This window comes from Cibotium barometz, chromosome 30 (assembly GCF_041138505.1).
Source record: "Cibotium barometz isolate CiBa-2024 chromosome 30, ASM4113850v1, whole genome shotgun sequence".
NCBI classification, from domain to species: domain Eukaryota; kingdom Viridiplantae; phylum Streptophyta; class Polypodiopsida; order Cyatheales; family Cibotiaceae; genus Cibotium; species Cibotium barometz.
The window spans coordinates 40025235-40032302 of NC_141075.1; the positions used below are offsets into that span (position 1 = coordinate 40025235).

The following is a 7068-nucleotide window of genomic DNA, read 5'->3' on the forward strand; positions in this document are numbered from 1 at the left end:
CCATAACGCATTCATGATGATGGATTTTTAAAGAAGAGGGTCATACACCATGATCCTCAAAAGGCCTTACATGAGATGCAAAGTTGGTTCATGATTGGGAAACCAATCACATTTATACATGCAAAGGTAACCTAGTTTTGAAAAATAAACTTCAAAACAAGAAAGATTGTCTCATGGGTCAAGACACATTCTTGCCAATGCGTATCGTAACCACTTGGGCCATGCTAATTGATACCTATAGAGCTTGTAATAAGATGTTGGATGGTGAAGATGAGGACCAAGAATATGAGCCTCTCCTCGAGCTTGTCAATTGATACCTATGGAGCTTATAATAAGATGTTGAATGGTGAAGATGAGGACCAACAATATGATCCCCTCCTCGTATTGTAACCACTTGGGCCATGTTAATTGATACCTATAGAGCTTGTAATAAGATGTTGGACAGTGAAGATGAGGACCAAGAATATCAGCCCCTCCTTGAGCTTGCCAAATTTGAGGATTGGATTCATGTTTTGGTGTAGACACTCTTCCACAGAATCTTAGGATAAGTAAAGTGTCGAAATCACATCCTTGTTTGTGCTTAATGATGCAGTTGAAATAGAACCAATGGTGCAACCCGCTTTTCTTGAGCTACAACTAGCTACATGGCCTTCCTTGGTTGAGATTGGTGGAGCTAAGCCACATTAGGTTATCTTGGGGAGGTGTAGACCTCTTTAGGTCACCCACCCCTCTCACCATCCACAACAACCATTACCACACTAAATAATTTCTAATCCATGACCATAAGTTGTTTTGAAGTTAAATTTTATATTGGAACTAAACATGTATCTTGTTATTTTTATATGACCTCAATAAGTACAAAATGAAACAAAGCATCATCCATCCATAGCACCGTTACTACAATAAATAATTTATAATCTATGTTCAATTGTTTTGAAGTTGAGTTTTTTATTGCAACTAAACCTGCACCTTGTAAGTTTTATATGACTTTGATAGCGTACAAAATGAAGGAGAGCATTGGGAGGGGATGGATTGTGTAGTTAGTTGTGGCAAAAAAGAACCGCAACACTCAAGCTTCCCCATGGAATATCCCTCATGGATGAGGGAACCCTGTACCGATGAACATCCAAGCCTCTTTCTCCTGCATTTATAAGCCATCATCTCATGTAACCCCTATCGCTCAACAATCCTCTCACCTCAATGCATCAGTCACACCTCCCAAACCTCAACCTTAATAACCCTTTAAGGAGGTCACTACCCAAGAGTATCCTAGATAGTACCCAAGGAAAGTATGATGCCTAAGCAAAGATAAAAAGCAAAGATTTTCCAAGCAAGAGCCCCATGATGCCTAAACACAGATCAAAAGCGAAGATTTTCCAAGCAAGAACCCCATGCAATAGAGTTTTACTAGACTTCGAGCAACTTTCAACAAGCAAACCGCAAAACCAAGCGGTGCTTGGCAAATGACATCCTTAAAAGAAGGCACTTACCATGTTGTAAGAGTCCTAGCTTAAAACAAAACAAGTGCTAGTACCAATACTTTTGTTGGATTTTTAAACAAGAACACTAAGTTTAATGCCCATTCAAGGACACATATCATACACAAAGGGCATCCATACACACATAGACATCATCATCACCATGGACACATGAACACATAGAGCCTCATCATTAACATCAATACATATTAAATAAAAAGGACATCACTATCCTAAAAGTGATTCACAAGAATATGAGCCACACTAAAAAAGGTATCTCAAGATTGTGAATAACCAAAAAAATTACTTGACAGAGTCCACAACAAACTAGAAAACCTACAATAAGTCATACAAGGTCACATTCATCATCTATAAACAAGTTTCTAGCGCGAAGCTAGTCTTTGTGTCCCACATCAAATCATGGGTCTCTATCCATTGTTCTTGCCATTGCTTCAACATACACGGAGCAACCTACTTGCATGGAACCAAAAAATAAAAATAACAACAACTTTTGAGGCCCAACAATCATACATGCACTTCCTAATCCACACCTCCCACAACCACACTTATGCAGTCTATCAATAAAAATTCAACATAGGATTGTCTCTCCATCACTACATAAACTCCAATGAAAAACATATTATCCTTATTAATAAGACATTTACAACACCACCAAAACCATAATTAAAGTAGTGTTAGACCATCCCCATAAACAAAACAAACCATTGCCAAATACAAAACAAAATCATAGTAGTGCCTTGCAAAAGAAAAAAACAACCCAAATGTATAGTTAACAATGTAAGATATAGAATAGAAGGTGTGGATGCTGACTCATCTGGATTCTCTCCCGCATGTGTATCAATCTCATCGTTGATAGCCTATGAAGAAATGGTCTCTCCCTATCTTCCCTATTTCCTAGCTAGAGGCAAGGGCTGCATATGTACAAGGACAACAGACTCTCATCCCCATTGTCTAGTGATGCACATATGCATCCTGCCTCATACATTCCTTGAGAATAGAGGCAGTGACGCACCCTAACTCAAGGAAAATTCCATCCCTAGAACACAACTGCACAAAGCAAGCCATGAATGTTTGCCTATGCTCCATACCACCGTGAATCTCATCCCCTGTAGGTGACCTAGTATGTGAAACCTCTAGAAAGTGGTGGTAAGATACCAAATCTGTAGGGCGCATATGGAGAGCCTCCAACAGAAGTGCACTCTCCAAGTAAAATATAGGAGGCACCATCCTGCGTCTTTGGACCATAAAGAACATAGATGTAGAGACTGTGATAACGAAACAACAAGCATGGTAGACTTTAGATTTTTCCCTATCTAATAGCATCAATACCCAACAAAAAGCTTGACAACAATACCTTGATCCTAGAGCCCCCACTATTAAAGAAACCAAAGGGGGAATGATGCAAGACAATAATCCACTGGTGGATCTCCAATCTGAGACAAGATGATAATCCACCCAACCAATTGTGTCTTATGCCAAACATGTCAAAATCACCATAAACACAGTACATTGCAAGAAGAGAAATTGTTAGAAACTCCAAAGAGGCTTGCTTTAGTTTTGGATGACCTCCCATGGATGCCATAACTAGCAACCAGCCTGAATCTGAGAGTGTCAATGATGTTGGCAAAGAAACTCCATACCACAAATGCTCCTTGAAGATAGAATCCCATCGAGGCCTAGGGTGACACCGTGTAGCACACCTCCAAATGGGAGATCCAAAAACACAAAGTCAGCCGCCCAAGACACATACTTTGCCTTCCTAGTCTACTCCCAACCATGTGGTGCAGATCGTCACATGTGCTCATGAATCGTCATGAATACTAGATGTTTCTCATCCCGATGTTGAGGATCTAAAACACATAATAACGAACATCGTCACATGCAAACATCAAAAAACATCAACATGACCAAAAAGTAAGAAACCACAATCCATTTACCCAACCTTTCCAATTCTATCTCCGTATTTGGTAGCCAAATCGGCGGTCTCCTTCTACGACTCAGAGATCCTCCTTTGACAAAGTCAAATGGGCCTTCTCTAGGTTCTTGTTGAGTGTCTGAGTGATTTACACCTTGCAAATCGTAAAGTGAAAAGCATAAGAATCCTTTCAATGAAATAAGGACTCCACTACTATCAACAAAGAAAGAATAAAGAAACTCACATTGTACACAAGCTTTCCCAAGTATCTCCATGTAAGAGGGTGTAACATGCGGAAGCTCTGGGAGTCTTCTTGCAGCCCTAAACAACTCTTGGAAACCATCTGATGCAAAACGCAGATATAGAGAGAGAGTAGAGAGAGAGAGAGAAGTGCTGGAAATTCAGTATATTGCTATAGTACAAAAAGGTACTTGTCTGCAGCCCTAGGCTGCCTTCTTGAAAAAGGTGGAATACATCAAAACAGTCCCCTATGGGACCCCTAATGACTCAAATCCCTAGAGGGAGTGAAACCTAAATCTATGAGCACTTGGTGCCTTTTATAGGTCCCTTGGACACTTGGTAGACTGGCCGACTGCTGGTCGGCCAGTCCAAAATACATTTAATGCTCCTTTTAACACAGCCAAATGCTCCTTGTTCGTGATGCGCACCAACTAGTCCTCCTCCTTGCGCCTGCTGCTGCCCCTATTTTCTGGTTCAGCCGACCATGTCCATGAGCAGCCGACAGCCATCTGACCTTCAGCTCCAGTCTACACTGCCAACAGTGCTCTGTGCTCTATCATCCTGGTTCTACTCTTTATCTGGCTGCCTCTTCTGGATTTAGCCCTGAAAATATCCATGGCATCTATGATGCACACGACAGAGGGTACCGTGGCTCCGTACCCTTCGTGTACTTCTTTCTAATTTGCACAATTAGCCTTCTGTCCTTCTCTGAAAGATCTTTCATGTAATCATCGTGATAGGCGCACTTATGTTGGCACAATTCACTATCTCATTGCATAGTGTAGTGCTTACAAGAGTATGTGTATTCAAACTCCCAAAAGCAACAAACAAGTGAAAAACAATTAAAAATTTGCCATAGTCTTGTTCGTTTGTGCATGAAATTCTTAAAATAACTTGGAAATATAATGCACTAAAAACTTGACCATTGAGAACTAGAAAACACTTAATAAAGGAAAGACAAAACCACAGCTATAGAAATCTGAAAAAGTATTTGTCATAGTCTTGTTTGTTTGTACATGAAATCCCCAAAATAACTTAGAAATAGAAAGCACCAAATAATTGAACACTGAGAACTAAAAATACTAAACGAAGAAAAACCATAAACACACTTACTAGTTCATCCACTGTAAGCTCAATAGTAGGGAAATTTCACTAACCCTTGTCGGGTCAATGATGGTACATAAAACATAGTGATGCTTTGCACTTGTGTTCGAGAATCTTTATTTTTGCTGGCTACATTCCATGCCACTGTGTGATGATTACCCTCCCACAAAAACATACGATCAAGGAGCATGTGGAGATCTGGGCTTCTTTAAATCTCTGCCTCAAACTCTTTGTTGATGTCCACCTAAATGGGATCCCATTGTGCCATTATCTCTTCATTCACCGTAGTGCTTTCTTTATCACAGGTCCACATAGATACAATGAAGGCCCCTTCTCGGGCACATATCCCTCTTTACCAAAGCAGTCTTCAATCCTGAGATGTCATCCCTTAATCCCCGTATTTTTGCATACTAGGGAATTAATTTGCAAAGAGGAATCATAGGACATTCATAGCAACTATATATTATGATTCTCTACATTATATCCTCACCTTGATCCATATATATGGTGTTCTCATCTCTGTTCTCCCTCATACATAGGGGGCAATCTACATACAAGCTTCACTTTGAGCTCGCTCTTCATCAATCTCATGCATAGTACCTGTCACGTCAGAGTCGAATATTTGGCTGTCTACCTCATCACCCAATTCCTTCTATTATTGCAATTTAGTCTCAAGGAATCTACTAATCTAGTCGATGTTGTTAAGAGGGTGAAGAGTCATGTTCCATAGTTTCCACAACCCTTGATCCCCTCCCTCTTTTTCCACGCTTACCACCTCTCCCCTAGAAGCAGGACTGCAAACAAATAGCAAGGCTTAGCCACTTTAAAAACATTCACCATAGTCTCCTTTGCATTTGCAACATAATTTCAAATTTATGTCATTCCAAAAAATAGCAACAGAAGTCAACTCTAAAGGCCTTAAAAGGCACACACAATCTCACAATATAAACAACTTGATGGATAACATCACCCTCCAACAAGTTGCATCATGAGCCATGTCCTCATGCTCTGATTTTTTTTTTTTTAAAACCCTGGAGGGTTTTTTTTTTAACAGTAGAGCATAAGGCATGCTCTTTCCCTCTTCATCATGAGGGCATAGCATGGCTCATGAGCCATGCTATGCCCTCATGATGAAGAGGGAAAGAGCATGCCTTATGCTCATGAGCCATGAGGGATGCTCTTACCCTCTCTCCCACAAGGGCATGACTCGTGTGCAATGCATTTCAGGGAACCATACATACTAAGAACAGCATTTAAAAACCCTTGAGGAGGGTGCATCGGCGCACCCTCCCGGAGGGTTTTTTTTTTTTAAATTTCAGTGCACACAGAGATGAGGGAGATGGTACATAGCAGAAGGAATATGGTGATGATGGTTTATCTCAAGGGAGAGGGTTGAGAGGGTGCGCCAGTGCACCCTCCTGAAGGGTAGTTTTTTTTTTAAATCTTTTGCAATGCATTTGAGGGAACATTGACATAGACAATCAAGGAAATAGACCATAGACATAGACATAGAGGAACACACAGAAATATTTGTCCATCAAATAGCATTAAAAAAAACTACCCTCTAAGGAGGGTGCACCATCGCACCCTCCTGGAGGGTAGATTTTTTTTTTTAATAAAGATCAGTGTGCACAGAGATGATGAGGGTGAAAGCCTACCTTGTGGGGGCCTCTGCCTATGGTTCATGGATGAGGTTGGTTGCATCCTCTGAGATCATGCAGAGATGAGAGGCACCTTTGATGAGCGGCATCTTTGTAGAGATGAGAGGGGCCTTCTTGGTTCTGAGCAAAGGAAGAGGGAACGGAGAGACTGAAGCGCGAGAGATAAAAGCGTGAAAACTCGATTACCCTCCCAAAAGAAAGCAGCGGTTTTTGGAAATCTTCCAATATACTAGTAAGTTATAGCAACGACCTTCAAAAAAAAAAAATAGGTATTCCCTTCAAATTTTCGGCCTAGTGAGAGACACAAGAAGGGAGATAAGAGGAAGAGGGGGATCGATGTCTTAGTGTTACGTTTTTGCTTCGACCTCTCCATACTGAAGGAAGCATGAATAGAAACGTGACTATCTTTAGGCCTGGCCCAAGACAAAAACTTTCTTTGGTTTTTTAAGGTAGAAGTGTCGAGATCAAACTTGCCACTCTTAAGGAATATTTTGATTTGGAAGGAGTGCCATTGACCCTTAAACCACTCTCTCTGAGTCATGAGCAAGTAAAAATGGAGCCTATGATTCTTTCATCTAGTGATGAAGGTTTCCTGTTGGATGAATAACTCCACCAATTCTACAAGGTTTATATAAGCATACCAGATCAT

The 7068-nt window shown here is 40.6% G+C and overlaps 1 long non-coding RNA gene across 4 annotated transcripts; it reads right to left on the bottom strand.

Moving 5' to 3' along the window:
* Nucleotides 1-1970: 1970 nt before the first annotated feature.
* LOC147621479 (uncharacterized) lies at nt 1971-6778 on the bottom strand. 4 transcript variants are annotated; one of them, XR_015269838.1, is made up of 6 exons: nt 6417-6778; nt 4768-5552; nt 3659-4465; nt 3442-3568; nt 2854-3349; nt 1971-2764 (listed from the first exon to the last, which is right to left on the bottom strand). It is a non-coding gene; the product is annotated as an uncharacterized LOC147621479 (long non-coding RNA). The 4 variants fall into 4 exon arrangements; XR_015269839.1 differs by lacking the exon at nt 1971-2764 and having other exon boundaries at nt 2793-2968; nt 3140-3349; nt 6417-6775; XR_015269837.1 differs by lacking the exon at nt 1971-2764 and having other exon boundaries at nt 2793-3349; nt 6417-6774.
* Nucleotides 6779-7068: the final 290 nt, after the last annotated feature.